The following is a 22,044-nucleotide window of genomic DNA, read 5'->3' on the forward strand; positions in this document are numbered from 1 at the left end:
GGCTTCTGTTATGTTCTTATGTCTGGGGCAGTGATGCTCTGTATTCTTGGTACTTTGGGGCAACAGTGGTAGGGCTTCTGGAGCTCCTGCCTCACAGGTGGACCTCCTGATGGCATCTGGGTTTGGGCCACTGTGTGACACAGAGTGTTGGATTGGATGGGCCATTCATTGCTCTGATCCAACATGGCTTCTCTTGTGTCCTCTTAGGTTCTTAAGTAGTAGAATCATCGTTGAAATATTTTTTCCAAGGTTCTTTTCTTTCATCAGATTTAAGAATATAGGCTTGCATGTCTGTAATGCTTTTTTATTGTATTATTTTGCATGACCTTCTGTGAAAGCCTTGTGTGTCTATTTTGTTCTCCTCCCCTCTCTTCCCGCTTTATCAAAGAGCTTCGTAAATGCTTCATTCAGTTTTCAACAGGGGAAGAAAAACAGAAGAACAAATGAAGTGTGCTCAAAACATTATTTTCTAAATGGCGTGGCATTGTCTTACTCCAAAATGCTCCGACGTTCTCCAAGTTGCCATGGCAAGAGCGCAGAATGACTCCAGCCAATTCCTGCGGAGAACAGCTTTCTTTCTCTTTATTTAAGCAAAAAGCAAGTGAAAATCATTCAGCAGTCCCCTGTGCTTAATAGCACATGAAAACATTTATAGGTATTTTCAAAGGCTGGGAGAGATGTGTTTTTTTACCACGATGTCCATTCAACAGATTGTGCAAACCTTCTGTTAAAGCAGAACCTGCATTAACAAAATGAGACTGAAGCTGCTGGAACTTAAAAATGTGATCCGGGCTTTTTTTGTAGCAGGAACTCCTTTGCACATTAAGCCACACACCCCTGATGTAGCCAATCCTCCAAGAGCTTGTTGTTGTTGTTGTTCAGTCGCAAAGTCTTGTCTGACTCTTTGCGACCCCACGGACCAAGTCACGCCAGGCCCTCCTGTCTTCCACAATCCTCCGAAGTCTGCTCAAATTACATCAGTAACGCTGTCCAGCCGTCTCCTCTTTTGCCGTCCCCTTCTTCTTTTGCCTTCTGTCTTTCCTAGCATCAGGATCTTCTCCAAGGAGTGCTCCCTTCTCATTTGGTGGCCAAAGGATTTGAGCTTCAGCTTCAACATCTGACCTTCCAGGGAACAGTCTGGGTTGATTCCCCTTAGGACTGACTGAGTTGATCTTCTTGCAGTCCAAGGGACTCTCAAGAGTCTTCTCCAGCACCACAGCTCAAAACATCTATTCTTCTGCGCTCGGCCTTCCTTATGGTCCAGCTCTCATCGCCATACATTACTACTGGGAATACCATCGCTTTGGTTATATGGGCTTTCATTGGCAGATTGATGTATATATTTTATTATACCGCAAAGGTTCGCCATAGCTGTCCTCCAAAGGAGCTAACTCTCCTTTTAATTTCTTGGCTACAGTCACCACCTGCAGTGAATTTGGATCCCAGAAATGTAAAGTCTATCACTACTTCCATGTCACTACTTCCCTTCTATTTGCCAAGGTGTGATGGAGCCGGATGCCATGATCTTAGTTTAATAAGGCTGGATCCTCTTAGGGGGAGGAGCCATAGCTAGGGTTGCCAGCCCTAGATGGGGCCTGGAGATCTCCCAGAATTGCAGCTGATGTTTAAACTCCAGTGATCAGTTCTCCTGGGGCAGGGACCCCTAACACGCAGGGCCGTAGACTTTTCAATTTCCCGGGGGGGGGGGCGGGGCTGGGGCCCTGCCAGAGATGTTTGATCCGGTGACATCATAGGGAGGAGCCAGTGACATCACAGGGAGGGGCCTCCATTATCACTACCTATGAATTTATGGAGAAGCTCCCTCTCCATAAATTTAGGGAGCACGCCCCCCCCCCCCCAACAATGCCCATGGAGCGGGCAAAACCCAGGAAAAGGTGGGAGTTGGCCAGTGGTTATAGTGGTATCTCAGAGGCCTCTTGCTGTGTCCTGTTTTTGAAATTCACTTTTAGAATAGTCACTTTAAGATCTGCAAATATACATATCATGTGCATAGGACAAACTAGTGGTCACAAATTTGACAGTAAAAGGCAATATAGAAAAGCTTTAGGGGAACATTTCCCTTCCCCCCACTGTTTTCTGATGACCTTGAAGGGCAATCTTCTTTACCACCCCCCCTCCCCAACATACACCCTGTGAGGTAGGTTGGGCTAAGAGAGCTCTTACAGCAGCTGCCCTTTCAAGGACAACTCCTACAAAAATGATGATTGACCCAAGGCCATTCCAGCAGGTGCAAGTGGAGGAGTGGGGAATCAAACCCGGTTCTCCCAGATAAGAGTCCGTGCACTTAACTACTGCACCAAACTGGCTGTCACTGACTATATGTTGGGTTCAGTATATGCTACAGTTTACAGCTGCTGCTGATATCGGGGCTTGACACCTAAATCATTCAGTTTTCACATACTCAGAAATCAAACTTTCATTTCATTTCATATATTCCACATATCCTGCCCTACCCACAAAATGGGCTCAGGATGGCTCACATCATAAAACCAACAGCAGCAAAACAATAAATAAGATCAATGATTAATAGCAAAAAAAAAGGCTCATGCCAGATAAAACAAGTGTGTGTGTGCAATCTAAATGAAATAGTGTACATGCACGCAAAAGCTGATGCCCAGAATACAACTTGGTTGGTTCTTAAAGGTGCCACTGGCCTCAGATTTTGTTCTTAAAGGCTTTTGATCTTCATGACCACACTCAATCTCACTTTCCCCCCAAATGTAAATTGGAACCAAACAAGTATTTTGAATTCACCAACAATGTTCCCTCTAAGCTGCAGAGTCTTGTGAGCAAAAACTTTGTGAGCTACTGGCATTAAAGTCGTGAGCTCCTGCATAAATTATTGTGCTCTAGGGCAATTTTTCCTGAGCTAAGACAAAAATGTGTGAGCTGGAGGATAAAAATCTGTGAGCTAGCTCACACTAACTCAGCTTAGAGGGAACACTGTCCACCAAAGAGAGCCTGCAGTCTGACTGTTGGTGCATTAAAAGTGGAGGGGGAAGGAGTGTCACTATTATCTTGACAATTGCTGCTGAATCTTGACAATTATCTTGACAATTGCTGCCCTGTCCAAGGCTGATTGGTTCATCATCTTTTCCACCTCATGAGACTTTCAAGGCAAGAAAAGCAGAAGCTCAATTAGCATTTCTAAGGAGCTAAGCTTGGGTTGTAAAGTCATTAAGTCATTCATAAAGTCATTCACTGACTTTGAAGCTCAGAGGTAAAATCCATTCATGGCTTTGAAGCCCCAGGTCCTGTGTTGATTGCCCAGCGAGGGCTTAGCCCCGGTGGGAAAATCCCGGTGGTGGGGGGGCTGGAGCCCCCCAGCCTCCGCGTACTTTATGCCTATGCTAACATGGTGCCCAGGGTTTCCATGGTGCATAGCAACACCTTTCCTTGTGCTAGGGTTGCCAGGTCCATTTGAGACACTGGCAGGGATGAGTAGGAGGGACATTCTGGGAGCCAGAAGTGTTCTCCTTGTCCTGCTGACATCACTGGAAGTGACATCGCGCACTGTGCCTATGTCACCTAAAAGTGATATACACAAGTTGACAGGAGGATCCTCTGGTTTTTGGGCAAAACTCTATGGTAAAATCACCCTCAAGGCATAGAGATTTTCCAAAAAAACTAGAATGTCACCTCTGGCATGCCCATGTTACTTCCAGGTGACATAGGCACATTGTGTGACTCTGCTGTTGGAGGGGGGATTTCCTTCCACCAGCCAATTGGTTGGCAGCAGGCAGGAGCCCACAAAACCACTCCCAACTGGGGAGCGGCAAGTCTATGGTACCATAGAGTTATATCATAAGTCCTAGAGCATCCCTGGTGCGATGTCCCCAGTGCGATAATGCCACTTCCAGGTGATATCATCATGCCGCGCACACTTTGCATGCATGAGAGAACAGTCCCTACTGCAGTGGTGGAGGGACTTGGCAAACTATGTGTGTGTCCAGTAAAGCATGGTGTACTTGTTGTCCAGTAAAGCATGGTGCTGGATAACAACCTGTATCTGAACTGCTTGCTATGATCATCATTAAAAAAAATAAAATTGACCTGGAGGTGGCATCCCTAGCTTACCGGGCAAGCCACACTCTCTCTGCATGTCACGATCCTAGGCCTCGTGAGGCCTACAGACTCCAGGGAAGCCTGTATCAGAGTAGCTACAGGGCCTATATCCCCCAGGATCCCTTCTGTCCCTCTGGTCAGGTGGCAAAGATTTAGAAGGGAAAACTTGTCCAGTGAAGATCAGGTGGGTGGGGCCTGGGAAGAAAGAATAAATGGGCCTGGCTAGAGAGGGAAGTATGTTCTCTCTGGCGAGGCTGCGGTCAGAAGGGTTCCCTCACCCAAGGAGTGGTGAACCTTCTTCTTGAGCACTTATAATAAACCTGTTGTTCTACTGCCTGGGTTCTCACGTCTCTTTGGTCATGGTTAAAAGATACTTGCTGATAGGGAAGATACAGCGGTCAGGTGGATGATCTGGGCCTTCCCAGCCAGACCCTTACCAGAGTGGTCCTTGAGAACAAGCAGCTGTTCCGTGTACAAGAGGCTCCAATTACCACTCTCTCAAAGTTGTAACGTCCAATGAAACGATTTAAACTTCCATTCATCTTGATTTATTTTCTAAGCAATACAACTTCACACAAGTGTGGAAACATTCTATATTCAAGTTCAACAGTATTTCCAACACTGATAAAGTGAGAACCAGCAGTAGCCTCTATAGTGCGACAGGCAATACCAGTCTTACTTCCTGTTTTGCCCAGTTGCTTTATCTCAGCTACAGCTTGCTCATTTAATCGACACTTCTCCAATTCTGCAACGCTTCCCCCTCACATTATCAACCTCAAGCCACTTTGAGACCCCAGTGGGGAGAATAATGTCAAGTCGTCAGGCCTGGCCTCAGTGTGTCTGGCCCCCAAAGCAAGCCCCCCCCCCCCTGCCCGCAGAGGCACCAAATTTACAGCACAGCATCTGGTATCTTTCTTCAAAACACCTTCCAGTTTTCAAAAGGATTGGACCAGGGGGTCTAATGTTACAAGCCCCCAAAGAAGGTGCCCCTATCCTTCATTATTTCCAGTGGAGGGAAGGCATTTAAAAGGTGTGCTGTCCCTTTCAATGTGGTGGTCAGAACCCCCTTTGGAGTTCAATTATGCTTGTCACAACCTGGCTCCACCCCCCGATGTCTTCTGGCTCCACCCCAAAGTTCCGAGATATTTTTTGAATCGCAACCCTATTAGCTTCCGAAATTGGGCTAACCTGGGCCATCCAGGTCAAGACAAAAGACATTCAGAGGTGGCTTGCCATTGCCTTCTATGCACAGCATCCCTGGACTTCCTCGGTGGTCTCCCATCCAAATACTAACCAGGAGCAACCCTGTTTAGCTTCTATGATCTAATTAGATCAGGCTAATCCCAAGTATGAAATTAAAACCATGAAATTAAAAGGCGTTTGCTCTTTGGGAGGACAGCTATGGCAAACCTGAGCAGTATAATAAAAAGTAGAGACATCACCCTGCCAACAAAAGTCCGTATAGTCAAAGCGATGGTATTCCCAGTAGTAATGTATGGCTGTGAGGGCTGGACCATAAGGAAGGCCGAGCGCAGAAGAATAGATGCTTTTGAGCTGTGGTGCTGGAGAAGAATCTTGAGAGTCCCTTGGACTGCAAGAAGATCCAATCAGACAGTCCTAAGGGAAATCAACCCTGACTGTTCCCTGGAAGGTCAGATGCTGAAGCTCAAAGACTTTGGCCACCCAATGAGAAGGGAGCACTCCCTGGAGAAGATCCTGATACTGGGAAAGACAGAAGGCAAAAGAAGAAGGGGACGGCAAAAGAGGAGATGACTGGACAGCGTTACTGCTGTAACTGGCACGAATTTGAGCAGACTTCGGAAGATGGTGGAAGACAGGAGAGCCTGGCGTGACTTGGTCCATGGGGTCGCAAAGAGTTGGACTCGACTGTGCAACCGAACAACAACAAATCCAAACTATACAGGTTCAGAGCACTGCAGAGAACGACGGGTTACAAAGGAAGTAAATCAATAGTGACATCATCCCAGAATTGTCCTTGGTAAACAGGAGCAGCTGAAGCATTTATGTGCTGTGAAAGGATTTCCAAGTACGATGCTTCCAACGCCAGGAGTATTCTGAGAATTTGGGGAACTTGGACGGCCGGACGAGGCCTTTCACTTTCGAGCCGCGAGCGCGACAACTCCGAGCCTTCCGCGGAGAGGCCACCGGGGGCCTGCCGCCGTGACACTTTGATGCAGCACCCTCTCCTCGGCAACATCTGCTGCCGTTCGATAAATATAGAAATCATTTCTTTTTTCTTAGCCAAGCAAATCTTGGCAGAAGTTGCTCTCCCCAGCCCCGCAGGCTGAGCGAGCCTCTGAACAGCTGTTTCCTAATGGGATGGCGCGGTGGACAGGGCAACGTTCCATCTGCCCCGCGAGCTGAGCCGGGAGTAGTTTATTCGGTGGGATTCTTTCTCCACCCGCCCCAGGACCTGCAGCTTCCCACCAGGCTCAGGGTTTTTTAGATACTGGCAGGATCAGGGGCTTTGCCCTGTCTATGGATAGGAGGCGCTGTCAGTTCCCTATGTCAGCGGTCCTCAACCTTTTCGGCACCAGGGACTGGTTTTGTGGAAGGCAATTTTTCCACGGACTGGGGTGGGGCAATGGTTTTGGGATGATATGATTGTGCACTTTATTTTGGTGAGGTGGTTGAGTGCACGGACTCTTATCTGGGAGAACTGGGTTTGATTCCCCACTCCTCCACTTGCAGATGCTGGAATGGCCTTGGGTCAGCCATAGCTCTGGCAGAGGTTGTCCTTGAAAGGGCAGCTTCTGGGAGAGCTCTCTCAGCCCCACCTACCTCACAAGGTGTCAGTGGGGGGAGAAGATAAAGGAGATTGTGAGCTGCTTTGGGATTCGGAGTGGAGGGCAGGATATACATCCAATGTCTTCTTATCACTGTAGGAGGGACAATGTAATATATAATGAAATTACTACATTATTACATAATTACTAAATTACTACATTGTAATATATAATAAAATAACTATACAACGGTTGCAAGCAGGCCACGGATCGGTACCGGTCCACGGCGGAGGGGTTGGGGACCCCTGCCCTATATAACCCTGCAGCTGAGTCTCAACTTATGAATAGCTCCCCATCTCCACTGTATTTTAATGTCTTCCTTTTTTTCTAATGGCAAACTATAATGGATGTTATAACCTCTTGAGAAGCCATGCCCTCTATTTAAACTAACAAAGCCGGAGTGTTACCTAGATTTATGGCACTTCGCGCCTACAACAGCAGTCTGCTTTTTATCACCCTCCAGTGTTTTTTCAGCCCTGCCTTGTCCTAACACTAACAAACACCGATCCCTATTTGTGGTTCTTTTAATCTGCTAAAAGCATTCCCATGATTCTATGTGCCAACTCACTGCCCACTTATATTAAGAATTGCTGCTTGCCATTCCCATTTTGTCTGATGAAGTCTGCTTAAGAGCATACAAAAGTTTACATTCTGAATAAAACTTCGTTGGTCTTAAAGGTGCGCTTGTCTCCTGCTTTGTTCTATTGCTTCAGACCAACACGGCTGCCTACTGGGATTTATCCCCCTCAGCGTTGTTTGCCTTTTAGCTTCGCTAGTTGCTTATTGCTAAACTTCAGGGCTGGTCTCCCAGCTTGCCTCTTCGGTTTGCCAACCCCATAGCAGAGAAACCCCTGGAGATTTAGGGAGGGCCAGCGCTAGGGGTTCTATCGCTAAAGGCAGCGCCCCCCCCCCCCCGGCCGGAAATTGAAGTGATGTCATCAAGCAGGCCAGAGACAGGGAAAGCCGAGGCTTCTTGCAAAGCAGGGCGGGGGAAGCTGAGCCTTGCGCCTCCCCCCAAGAGCCGGCACTCGAGGGAACTGCCAAATGTTGCCTAGTGGACACGCCGGCTCTGGATTTAGCCGTAGAACCTGAAGAGGGTGGGGTTTGGGGAAGAGAGGGACCTCAGGGTTGAAGTGAGCAACTCACCTTTCTGGGATATTGGTGTGTGGGGGGGGGTGCACTGCATCGCTGTAAGTATGCACAGGTGTTATCTCCTTGAATGGGCTGCCTCTTTGTCTTAACTCGGAATCCGCCCTCTGGCCCTTCCTCTCTCTCTCACTTTATTCCCTCCCTCTCAACACATGGCCTTCCACTGGCCCTGATTGAAATCCCAGGAGATCTCTGGGAGAGCCAGTCTGGTGTAGTGGTTAAGTGCGTGGACTCTTATTTGGAAGAACCGGGTTTGATTCCCCACTCCTCCACTTGCAGCTGCTGGAATGGCCTTGGGTCAGCCAGAGCTCTGGCAGAGGTTGTCCTTGATAGGGCAGCTGCTGGGAGAGCTCTCTCAGCCCCACCTACCTCACGGTGTCTGTTGGGGGGGGGGGGAAGGAGATAATACAGATTGTAAACCGCTCTGAGACTCTAATTCAGAGAGAAGGGCGGGATATAATTCCTCCTCCTCCTTCTTCTTCCCAGCACTTAGAGGTTGGCAACTCTAAATATGTCAACGTGGCAGATGCGGTTCAATGTGGCCAAGTGCAAAGTAATGCACATTGGGGCCAAGAATCCCAGCTACAAATACAAGTTGATGGGGTGTGAACTGGCAGAGACAGACCAAGAGAGAGATCTTGGGGTCATGGTAGATAATTCACTGAAAATGTCAAGACAGTGTGCGTTTGCAATAAAAAAGGCCAACGCCATGCTGGGAATTATTAGGAAGGGAATTGAAAACAAATCAGCCAGTATCATAATGCCTCTGTATAAATCGATGGTGCGGTGTCATTTGGAGTACTGTGTGCAGTTCTGGTCGCCGCACCTCAAAAAGGATATTATAGCATTGGAGAAAGTTCAGAAAAGGGCAACTAAAATGATTAAAGGGCTGGAACACCTTCCCTATGAAGAAAGGTTGAAACGCTTAGGGCTCTTTAGCTTGGAGAAACGTCGACTGAGGGGTGACATGATAGAAGTTTACAAGATAATGCATGGGATGGAGAAAGTAGAGAAAGAAGTACTTTTCTCCCTTTCTCACAATACAAGAACTCGTGGGCATTCGATGAAATTGCTGAGCAGACAGGTTAAAACGGATAAAAGGAAGTACTTCTTCACCCAAAGGGTGATTAACATGTGGAATTCACTGCCACAGGAGGTGGTGGCGTCCACAAGCATAGCCACCTTCAAGAAGGGGTTAGATAAAAATATGGAGCAGAGGTCCATCAGTGGCTATTAGCCACAGTGTGTGTGTGTGTGTGTGTGTGTGTGTGTGTGTATATATATATATATATATATATATATATATATATATGTATGTATATATGTATATATATATTTGGCTGCTGTGTGACACAGAATGTTGGACTGGATGGGCCATTGGCCTGATCTAACATGGCTTCTCTTATGTTCTTATGTTCTTAAATATGAAACACATTTATTTCCTTCATTTGTATTGTACCCCACCCCACCCCAATCCACCATGGTGAGCCAAGGGGTTTGCAATAGTTTTATCTTCATTTTACCTTCACAACAGCCCCACGAAGCAGGCTAGACTGAGAGGGTTTAGGGTTGCCAGGTCCTAGGATGGCCAATCCCCAGTTGGGGGCAGGAGATCCCCTGGTTTTGAGGCCCTCCCTCCACTTCAGGGGTGGGGACAGGGTTTGAATGGCCTCTAGGCGCTCAGTTATCCCCTAGGGAGACTGGTCTCCCCAGGGTATAATGGAGAATCAATCCATGGGCATCTGGGGCTCTGGGGGGATTGTTTTTTGAGGCAGAGGTACCAAACTTTCAGGGGGTGCAATTCTATAAGCCACAAAAGAAGGTGCCCCCATTATTATCCTCCATTACTTCCAATGGAAGGCATTTAGAATCATAGAGTTGGAAGGGACCTCCAGGGTCATGTAGTCCAACCCCCTGCACAATGCAGGAAACTCACAAACACCTCCCCCTAAATTCACAGGATCCTCATTGCTGTCAGATGGCCATCTAGCCCCTGTTTAAAAACCTCCAAGGAAGGAGAGCCCACCACCTCCCGAGGAAGCCTGTTCCACTGAGAAACCGTTCTAACCGTCAGGAAGTTCTTCCTAATGTTGAGCCGGAAGCTCTGTTGATTTAATTTCAGCCCATTGGTTCTGGTCCTACCTTCCGGGGCCACAGAAAACAATTCCACACCATCCTCTGTATGACAACCCTTCAAGTACTTGAAGATGGTGATCCTATCACCTCTCAGCCACCTCCTCTCCAGGCTAAACATCCCCAGCTCCTTCAACCTTTCCTCAGAGAACTTGGTCTCCGGATCCCTCACCATCTTGGTCGCCCTCCTCTGGACCCGTTCCAGCTTGTCTATATCCTTCTTAAAATGTGGTGCCCAAAACTGAACACAGTACTCTAGGTGAGATCTTACCAGAGCAGAGTCAAGCAATACCACCACATCATGTGGTCTAGACACTATACTTCTATTGATACAGCCCATTCTGTTGATACCCCATTTAAAAGGAGTATGTTCCCATTAAACATAATGGCCAGAACTCCCTTTGGAGTTCAGTTGTGTTTATCACTCCCTTGCTCCTAGCTCCACTCCAAGTATTCTGGCTCCACCCCCAAAGTCTCCTGGCTTCTCAGCTGAAGTCCCCAGATATTTCCTGGGTCGTACTTGGCAACTGTTATCAGGTCCCCTCTTGGTAATGGTGGGGAGATTTTGAGGGGGGGGGGCAGTTCCCTGGTTGGGTGGGATGTTGCACGTGATGACTCCAACATCATGACGATGATGGTGATGATGACGATGATATTGGATTTATATCCCACCCTAAACTCGGAATCTCAGAGTGGCTCACAACCTCCTGTATCTTCCTCCCCCACAACAAACACCCTGTGAGGCTGAGAGAGCTCTCCCAGAAGCTGCCCTTTCAAGGACAGCTCTGCGAGAGCTATCGCTGACCCAAGGCCATTCCAGTGGCTGCAAGTGGAGGAGTGGGGAATCAAACCTGATTCTCTCTGATAAGAGTTCGCACACTTAACCACTACACCAAACTGGCTGTTGTCATGCAGAAGTGGTATCATTGCCCTGGGGATGCTGCATAATGACATCCCTGTTTGGGGGTGGGGTTTTCCCTGCTGGCCAGCTGGCCCGCGGTGAGCCGAAGACCCTCAAAGCGAATGAAACCTCTGCCAGGACTTGGGGGCTGGGACCCTGAAGAGGGTGTGTTCGGTCCGAAGTGCCTCAGCGTGCTTCCATGATGGTGGGGATTTGAAACTACAGATCCTAGCTTGGGTTGCCAACCTCCAGGTGGTAGCTGAAGATCTCCAGGGATTACGACTGATCGCCAGGAAGTTCTTAGAAAGAACCTCCTGACCGTTAGAGCGGTTCCTCAGTGGAACAGGCTTCCTCCTTGGGAGGTGGTGGGCTCTCCTTCCTTGGAGGTTTTTCAACAGAGGCTAGATGGCCATCTGACAGCGACGAGGATCCTGTGAATTTAGGGGGAGGTGTTTGTGAGTTTCCTCCATTGTGCAGGGGGTTGGACTAGATGATCATGTAGGTCCCTTCCAACTCTATGATTCTAAGTGACAGAGATCAGTTCCCCCGGAGAAAATGGCTGCTATGGCAGGTGGCCTCCAGGGCTTTTTTTAGTAGCAGGAACTTCTTTGCATATTAGGCCACACAACCCTGATGGAGCCAATCTTCCTGGAGCTTACAGCAGGCCCTGTACGAAGAGCCCTGTCATCTCCAGGAAGATTGGCTACATCAAGGGGGTGTGGCCTAATATGCAAAGGAGCTCCTGCTACAAAAAAGCCCCGGTGGGCTCTATGGCATCATTATGGTTGCCAAGTCCAATTCAAGAAATATCTGGGGACTTTGGGGGTGGAGTCAGGAGCAAGGGTGTGACAAACATAACTGAACTCCAAAGGGAGTTTTGGCCATCACATTTAAAGGGACCGCATAGCTTTCTAAATGCCTTCCTTCCATAGGAAATAATGAAGGATAGGGGCACCTTTTTCTGTGGCTCATAGAATTGGACCCCCTGGTCCAATCTTTTTGAAACCTGGGTGGGTGTTTTGGGGGGAGGCACTGGCTGCTATACTAGAAACCTGGTGCTTCTACCTCAAAACACAACCCGCCCCCCAGAGCCCCAGATACCCACAGATCAATTCTCCATTATTTCCTATGAGAATAAGTCTCCATAGGGAATAATAGAGTTCCCAGCAGCCATTTCCTTCTCCTCCCTCTGCTTTCTAGTGACCCTGAAGCGGGGGTGGGAGGGCCTCCAAACCAGGGGATCCTCTGCCCCCACCTGGGGATTTAGACAAAACAAAACGGGGGGAAACACAGAAGATTGCAGACGAGGAGATAACCGTGCTTGAGTAATACTAATATCACTAGCAATTAAACTGGTTCAATATACTTCTAAGTAACCGATTATATCATAGAGTCAAGCAATTGCTAATACTTCTTTATGAACATACATCAGATGACTGAACAAGATGTACAAAATAAACAATTTATATACATCCGCTCATAAAGAAAACTATATGGGCCACTGACTAAGACAGACCAAAAGGTCCGCATTCTGTCAAGGTGCCAGAGTCTATAAATCCAGAATTTGTAGTACTGTGATGCGATTCAGTTAAAGTCGTGTTTCCGTTAAAGGCGATTGCAATAAAAAAGGCCAACGCCATGCTGGGAATTATTAGGAAGGGAATTGAAAACAAATTAACCAGTATCATAATGCCCCTGTATAAATCGATGGTGCGGTCTCATTTGGAGTACTGTGTGCAATTCTGGTCACCACACCTTCAAAAGGATATTATAGCATTGGAAAAAGTGCAGAAAAGGGCAACTAGAATGATTAAAGATTTGGAACACTTTCCTTATGAAGAAAGGTTAAAACGCTTGGTGCTCTTTAGCTTGGAGAAACGTCGCCTGCAGGGTGACATGATAGAGGTTTACAAGATTATGCACGGGATAGAGAAGGTAGAGAAAGAAGTACTTTTCTTCCTTTCTCACAATACGAGAACTCATGGGCATTCAATGAAATTGCTGAGCAGTCAGGTTCAAATGGATAAAAGGAAGTAGTTCTTTACCCAAAGGGTGATTAACGTGTGGAATTCACTGCCACAGGAGGTGGCGGCGGCTATAAGCATAGCCAGCTTTAAGAGGGGATTGGATAAAAATATGGAGCAGAGGTCCATCAGTGGCTATTAGCCACAGTGTGTGTGTGTGTATTGGCCACTGTGTGACACAGAGTGTTGGACTGGATGGGCCATTGGCCTGATTCAACATGGCTTCTCTTATGTTCTAATGATGGCAACTCTTCATTTGACAAAAATTAGTACCTTTTCTGGAACCACAACTCAATACATTCAAAATGCATGCCAATATCCAAGGTAACGGTTCTCTTAAGCGGCCGTAGCCGCAAGATAGTAATTCAAGCCCGGAACCAATGCTCCAATAACTAGACACCAAGTTGCTGGTCAATTACTTACAAATAGCATTGTTGGTGCTCTCTCTTTGTTTATGAGCGGATGTATAGAAATTGTTTGTTTTGTACATCTTGTTCAGTCATCTGATGTATGTTCATAAAGAAGTATTAGCAATTGCTTGACTCTATGATATAATTGGTTACTTAGAAGAAGAAGAAATTGGATTTATATCCCGCCCTCCACTCCAAAGAGTCTCAGAGCGGCTCACAATCTCCTTTCCCTTCCTCATAAGAACATAAGAACATAAGAGAAGCCATGTTAGATCAGGCCAATGGCCCATCCAGTCCAAAATGCTCCATATTTTTATCTAACCCCCTCTTGAAGGTGGCCATGCTTGTGGCCGCCACCACCTCCTGTGGCAGTGAATTCCACATGTTAATCACCCTTTGGGTGAAGAAGTACTTCCTTTTATCCGTTTTAACCTGTCTCCTCAGCAATTTCATCGAATGCCCACGAGTTCTCGTATTGTGAGAAAGGGAGAAAAGTACTTCTTTCTCTACTTTCTCCATCCCATGCATTATCTTGTAAACCTCTATCATGTCACCCCTCAGTCGACGTTTCTCCAAGCTAAAGAGCCCTAAGCGTTTCAACCTTTCTTCATAGGGTAGGTGTTCCAGCCCTTTAATCATTCTAGTTGCCCTTTTCTGAACTTTCTCCAATGCTATAATATCCTTTTTGAGGTGCGGCGACCAGAACTGCACACAGTACTCCAAATGAGACCGCACCATCGATTTATACAGGGGCATTATGATACTGGCTGATTTGTTTTCAATTCCCTTCCTAATAATTCCCAGCATGGCGTTGGCCTTTTTTATTGCAAACGCACACTGCCTTGACATTTTCAGTGAATTATCTACCACGACCCCAAGATCTCTCTCTTGGTCAGTCTCTGCCAGTTCACACACAACAGACACCCTGTGAGGTGGGTGGGGCTGAGAGGGCTCTCACAGCAGCTGCTCTTTCAAGGACAACCTCTGCCAGAGCTACGGCTGACCCAAGGCCATGCTAGCAGGTGCAAGTGGAGGAGTGGGGAATCAAACCCGGTTCTCCCAGATAAGAATCCGCACACTTAACCACTACACCAAACTGGCTCTCCACAAGTATATTGAACCAGTTTAATTGCTAGTGATATTAGTATTACTCAAGCACAGTTATCTCCTAGCCCACCTGGGGATTGGCATTGGCAACCCTAGGCATCACACCTCACTGAAGTCCCTTCTCTCCCCAAACCACAGCCTCCTCAAACTCCACCTCCAAAATCTCAGAAGTATTTCCCAGCCAACAGCCGGCGACTCTCTCTTAAGCCTTATGCTCTAACTGCTAGGCCACACTGCAGGAACATCCACGAGCCCACCAGGAATGCTGCATGCAATTGAAGTCTGTCAAGGTTAATTTCGTTCTCTGATCCTAGTTTATTAACACACATTCATAATGCTAGCTTCTGCTAAAGAGTAGCTTAGGGAAATTAAATCAGCTCCTCACTGAGTAATTAAAAAATGGTAAGACTTTTAAATACACACTCTGTGTAGTCTCTCCGTGGGGGAGATTTTTATCCCTCCTGAAATGTTACTTTCGCTTTTTGTAACGTTTGTTGGTTCCATTCCACTGAAGATATTGGATTTATATCCCGCCCTGCACTCCGAAGAGTCTCAGAGCGGCTCACAATCTCCTTTACCTTCCTCCCCCACAACAGACACCCTGTGAGGTGGGTGGGGCTGAGAGGACTCTCACAGTAGCTGCCCTTTCAAGGACAACCTCTGCCAGAGCTATGCCTGACCCAAGGCCATGCTAGCAGGGGCAAGCGGAGGAGTGGGGAATCAAACCCCATTCTCCCAGATAAGAGTCCGCACACTTAACCACTACACCAAACTGGCTCTCACTTGCTCCCTGCCCCCCCCCTTTCAAAATATAGTGTTTTGGCACAATCTACGTCAAGTTCCCTTAATTTTGACGGGAAGGTGAAACTTTTGCCAGTGAAATCAAGTCACTTGGAAGGATTTAGCTGTGGCTGGATTCTCTCTTTTTAATAAATAGGGACATCTTTTTATGTAAAGCGAATGTAAAAGAGAGTAATGCTTATCTCTGTTGTAATGGTGATCCTTTAATCCAGGCATCCTTTGACAGAGCTTCTTTCAGCTACAGCTGGATTAAGTCGCTCTTGTTTATATCCTGGCTGGGCCTTCTCCCTCCCTAAATTACTTTCTTTCAAAAAGGAAAAAAACCAAAACAAAACAAGGAAAAAAAATAAAATCTAGCTACTGAATAATGTTCTTACAAGGTTTTTTTTTTTTTTTTTAAGTAGAGTGAAAAACAATAATAGTGGTGGCAAATCTACATAAAAGTTTCTCTAAAGGATTTCCAAATTCTAAAAATAAGTCTATTTCCAATAGAGGGACACAGACAAATACAATTAAAGATTTTTAAAAACCCACATGCTTAAAATATTAGCACTTGTTGGTCTTAAAGGTGCTTTCTTTGTATTTCTCCAATGTTATACTGACCAAATAACTAAGACTGTATCGAAACAAAATCATACAAATATGTTCCATAGAAGACTAAATAGCAATAACAATTCCCCAAAAGTTTCACAGTTCCATCAAAAGAGACGGAGACCCAATGAACAGGAGGTCGACGTGATTATTTTTTGCTTCGAATCCTCTTCTAGCACAGGGTTATCTCCAACCACATCTCTCAAGGAGCTTTTTGGAGTTTAGTGCCATTTTGAAATCTTACTGGAGGCTTTCTGTCCCATTTTTTTTTTGTCCATTGGGAATTCTACGTGCAGTCTTTGGACGCACTGAAAAAGAATCCTGTGGGTTTTGCAACTTTTTGCAATGTATTGCTGCATCAGAAACGCTGGTATTTTTTCTGAGCTTTTGCCTTTGGTTGAGAGATGTGGTTGGAGCCCCCTGTGCTAGAAGAGGATTCGAAGGAGGAATAATCCAGTCGACCTCCTGCTCATCGGGACTCCTTTGATGAACATATGAAGTTGCCTTATACTGAAACAGACACTTGGTCCATCAAAGTCAGTATTGCCTTCTCAGACTGGCAGCGGCTCTCCAGGGTCTCAAGCTGAGGTTCTTCACACCTACTTGCCTGGACCCTTTTTAGTTGGAGATGCCGGGGATTGGACCTGGGACCTTCTGCTTACCAAGCAGATGCTCTACCGCTGAGCCACCGTCCCTCCCCAATAGAATGGAACTGCGAAACTTTTGGGGAATCGTTATTGCTAATTAGTCTTCTGTGGAGCATATTTGTATGATTTTGTTTCAATACATTCTTCGTTATTTGGTCACTATAACTTCGGCCGTGCTGTCTTTACACATCTGGAGGCTGGCCTCCCTAGAACATATAATGTACATCTCAGCAGTATCTTTTTGAAAACTGGGCATTCTTGTAACCAGGTATTTTGATTCAGTCACTCCCGTTTTTGCTCTTTCTGGAAACAGCCTACATATTTCTATGCTCTTATTGGCATAAAGTCAGATATCTGCATCTGTCCTCGAAGCAGAAATTGATTTTGAACAAATATATGAAGCTGCAGTGAAGGTGAGTCCATCTTTAAAGTGGCCTCGACATAGACTTAAAAAGTTAATATACTGTAAGAGCCAGTAAGTGCGGTGCTGGAGAAGACTTTCGAGAGTCCCTTGGACTGCAAGAAGATCCAGTCCGTCAGTCCTAAGGGAAATCAACCCAGACTGTTCCCTGGAAGGTCAGATGCTGAAGCTGAAGCTCAGATACTTTGACCACCCAATGAGAAGGGAGAACTCACTGGAGAAGACTCTTGAGAGTCCCTTGGACAGCAAGAAGATCCAGTCAGTCAGTCCTAAGGGAAATCAACCCAGACCGTTCCCTGGAAGGTCAGATGCTAAAGCTGAAGCTCAAATACTTTGGCCACCAAATGAGAAGGGAATCCTCACTGGAGAAGACCCCGAGGCTGGGAAAGGCAGAAGGCAAAAGAAGAAGGGGACGGCAGAAGATGAGATGGCTGGACAGCATTACTGATGTAACAAACACGAATTTGAGCAGACTTCAGAGGATGGTGGAAGACAGGAGGGCATGGCATGAATTTGTCCATGGGGTCCCAAAGAGTCAGACTTGACTGTGCGACAACAACAACAAAAGGGCCAAAAAGTAAAAGCAGAATCTAAAATAAAATCATAGTCCAAAATACATATATCTATTACAGAAAGTTTATTGTAAGTAACTAATGTTTAATGTTTAATTCGATTTATACCCCACCCTCCCCGCCAAGAAACTACTCAATTCTGTAGTATCCTTATTTAATAATGTGGTAGAAATCATTTTTACCAATTCCATTTTTTCTTCCTTTATTACAGAAACGACTTTCTTTTTGGCCCAGCACTGATTTTTTTTCGATTTATTGTGTTTTGTAATATGAGCCTGTATGTGTATCTATTTGTCGGACTTCTGAAGAAGACCATTGCACATCGAAACGCATCAGGTCAAGTGGTTTTCCCATTGCGGTTGTATGATTTTACTTAGCAAGGAGGCTCATGATGGGCCCCTATATGCTTTTAACATTCTTTTAATAAATGGGATCTGTTGAGGCTGGGTGAGTGGGCGTCAACGTGGCAGATGCGGCTCAATGTGGCCAAGTGCAAAGTAATGCACATTGGGGCCAAGAATCCCAGCTACAAATACAAGTTGATGGGGTGTGAACTGGCAGAGACTGACCAAGAGAGAGATCTTGGGGTCGTGGTAGATAACTCACTGAAAATGTCAAGACAGTGTGCGTTTGCAATAAAAAAGGCCAACGCCATGCTGGGAATTATTAGGAAGGGAATTGAAAACAAATCAGCCAGTATCATAATGCCCCTGTATAAATCGATGGTGCGGTCTCATTTGGAGTACTGTGTGCAGTTCTGGTCGCCACACCTCAAAAAGGATATTATAGCATTGGAGAAAGTCCAGAAAAGGGCAACTAGAATGATTAAAGGGCTGGAGCACTTTCCCTATGAAGAAAGGTTGAAACGCTTGGGACTCTTTAGCTTGGAGAAACGTCGACTGCAGGGTGACAGGATAGAGGTTTACAAGATAATGCATGGGATGGAGAAAGTAGAGAAAGAAGTACTTTTCTCCCTTTCTCACAATACAAGAACTCGTGGGCATTCGATGAAATTGCTGAGCAGAAAGGTTAAAACGGATAAAAGGAAGTACTTCTTCACCCAAAGGGTGATTAACATGTGTAATTCACTGCCACAGGAGGTGGTGGCGGCCACAAGTATAGCCACCTTCAGGAGGGGTTTAGATAAAAATATGGAGCACAGGTCCATCAGTGGCTATTAGCCACAGTGTGTGTGTATATATAAAATTTTTTGCCACTATGTGACACAGAGTGTTGGACTGGATGGGCCGTTGGCCTGATCCAACATGGCTTCCCTTACGTTCTTATGCACATATTTTTGGTTATGATTTCATTTTAGATTCTGCTTTCAATTTTTGGCCGTTATTGTGTATTAACCTTTTAGGTTCTTAATAACAGATTTGGGGTTAGGTTTTTTCTTCCCTCTTTGTTTGTCTCTCGCCATGTACTTACCCAAATGCCACCTCTCTGTTCCTTCTGTGGCAGTTCCAGGATTGGGGCCTTCATCTCAATTTCTTCTGACAAGCCTCAGAGGCACCTGTCCAGCATAGCCTCCTTTCCCCTCCTCAACTGCCAAGCCAACTTCTGTTCTGAGAGCGCTTCTCTGTTGACAACGTCGCCGCAGCAACTGGGGCTCCGGCGTTCCGGAAGGCTCCTCAGCATGCCCTCTTTAGTACAGTCCTCACAGTCGTGGTGAACTTGTGAGAGGGAGGTACCTCCTAAAATGCGTCCTCTTTTACAAACCCTGTTCTGGGGCCCTTTGGTAGGAGCGGGGCAGGCGCAAGGGTTTCTGGCACCCTAGACCTCTGGCCCGCCCCCGCCTCTGTGCCTGCGGGAGTGAGTGTGAACACGGCAGTGGCAGGCGGCGTGGTCCCGAGCACCTGCAAGCTGTGCCACCCCCGCTCAGCCTCTCCAGGTCTGTGCTTCCACCGGCTATACCCTTAGAAACCATCCTCCAAGGGAGCTGGCAGGAGATCTTTGAGTGCCACGAGGAGATTGGCAACACTAGACCAGGGGAAAGGGCTTTATCTCCCTCTCTAAGCCACAGGGAAGGAGGAATGTTTTCAGCTGAGATACTTTAGGCCAGGGGTGACCAAACTGCGGCTCGGGAGCCACATGTGGCTCTTTCACACATCTTGCGTGGCTCTCAAAGCCCCCACCGCCCCATTGGCTGACTTGGAGAAGGCATTTCTCTCTATGTCACTTCTCCAAACCGAGCCAGCCAGCAGCTTGGAGAATGCATTTAAAATTAAAGTTGCTTTCTTTCCACCTCTTCCTCTTTCCTCCATCTATTTTCCTTCCTTCCTCCCTCCTTTCTTTCCTTTGCAGGTCTCAAACATCTGCCGTTTATGTCTTGTGGCTCTCAAACCTCTGACGTGTATTCTCTGTAGCTCTTACATTAAGCAAGTTTGGCCACCCTTGCTTTAGGCTGATCCCGCATGGAGCAGGTGATTGAACTAGATGGTCTGTACGGCTCCTTTCAACTCTATGATTCCAAAACCCACTGTAATCTGCTAGTAATCTTTGGACCTGTCCATGCCCCTTTCTGGAGACAGGCTTTGGATGCGACACTAACAAATCCCAACCCCTGTCGCTCAGCGCATGTATAGTTTACAACTCCTCCTGTACAAGCACTTTGGGACTAAAGCTCCTCAAATGGGAAGAAGCCAGCCCCATATTTTGGGGAAATTGCAGCATTGGCAGCTGGACGCGGTGATATGTTGGTGCCGTATAATTTTTATAAGGCGATCACAAATATAGAAGAGAGGGCGCTAAGGCCGTAACTTGCGCTCGGAGCTTTATGCTCCTGTTTGAGGACAGCCCCCCTCCCCCAAGGTCGAGCGCTACTCTGATTTCTTCAAGCCAAGCCTTTGTGACAAAAAGCTGCAGCCCCAAAGAATAATGTTTGAAGTGAGCGGGCCCCGACCGGATAACCCCAAGAATGTGTTGACAGTTGAAGAAGATGAATTAGAAGAAGGATTAGAGTTAGAAGAAGAAGAAGAAGAAGAAGAAGAAGAAGAAGAAGAAGAAGAAGAAGAAGAAGAAGAAGAAGAAGAAGAAGAAGAGGGATCTGGAGACAAATTCCTATGAGGAAAGGTTGAAGGAGCTGGGGATGTTTAGCCTGGAGACGAGGTGGCTGAGAGGTGATATGATCACCATCTTCAAGATGGTCTGTATGGCTCCTTCCAACTCTATGATTCTCACTGTGATTCCAGGTGGGGCTGAGAGAGCTCTTACAGCAGCTGCCCTTTCAAGGACAACTTCTACAAGAGCTTTGGCTGACCAAAGACCATTCCAGCAGCTGCAAGTGGAGGAGTGCTCTGGGGCTGCCAGCTCCTTTGTCCTAGGGCTCCTTTGCCCTAGGGCTGCCAGCTCCAGGTTGGGAAATACGTGGAGATTTTGGGGGCAGGGCCTGGGGAGGACAGGCTTGGAGAGGGGGAGGGACTTCAGCAGAGAACAATGCGCCATACAGTCCATCCTCCAGAGCAGACATTTTCTCCAGGGGAACTAATCTTGATCGTCTGAGCAAGTGTAATAGCAGGAAGGGGAGAACGCCAGCACCCCCCCTTCCAAAGTGTCCGTGTTCTCCAGATGAACTGATCTCTGTTGCCTGGAGATCAGTTATAATCCCAGGAGCTCTCCAGCCACCATCCTCCTTGGCCTGCTGAGTCTTCTCTGGGAATATCTCATTGGTCTTTTGTTCGTGTTGCCAGGTTACCATGCAGCAGCAGTTAGGGTGCTGGACTCTGATCCAGGAGGAAAGGAAAGGTTTCCTGTGCAAGCACCAGTCGTTTCTGACTCTGGGGTGACATTGCTTTCACAACATTTTCACGGCAGACTTTTTACGGGGTGGTTTGCCATTGCCTTCCCCAGTCATCTACACTTCCCGCCCAGCAAACTGGGGACTCATTGGACCGACCTTGGAAGGATGGAAGGCTGAGTCAACCTTGAGCCGGCTACCTGAACCCAGCTTCTTCCAGGATCGAACTCAGGTCATGAGTAGAGCTTAGGACTGCAGCTTTACCTCTCTGCGGCATGGGGCTCTTTGTCCAATCTTAGAGTTCAGCAAAATTCTCACAGGGGGTTTGAACAATGGAGTCAGGAAGCAAGAATATTTTTTTTTGAAGGGGGGGTTAAGAAAGAAAGAGCACAATAAATTTTAGAGGTTCCGGAGCTCTGCTCTTGTGAGCTCCTGCTGGGATCAAACTCAGGTCGTGAGGAGAGCTTAGGACTGCAGTACTGCAGCTTTAACACTCTGCACCACGGGGCTGTCTTCTGATCCAGGAGAGCTGGGTTCAAATTCTCACTCCACTGAGAAACTTCCTGGGTGAGTCACTTAAAACAAGTAGTGAGGACTAGGGTGTTTTTTGTCACAGGAACTCCTTTGCATATTGGTCCACACACCCCTGATGTAGC

This window comes from Heteronotia binoei, chromosome 6, assembly GCF_032191835.1.
Source record: "Heteronotia binoei isolate CCM8104 ecotype False Entrance Well chromosome 6, APGP_CSIRO_Hbin_v1, whole genome shotgun sequence".
NCBI lineage: Eukaryota > Metazoa > Chordata > Lepidosauria > Squamata > Gekkonidae > Heteronotia > Heteronotia binoei.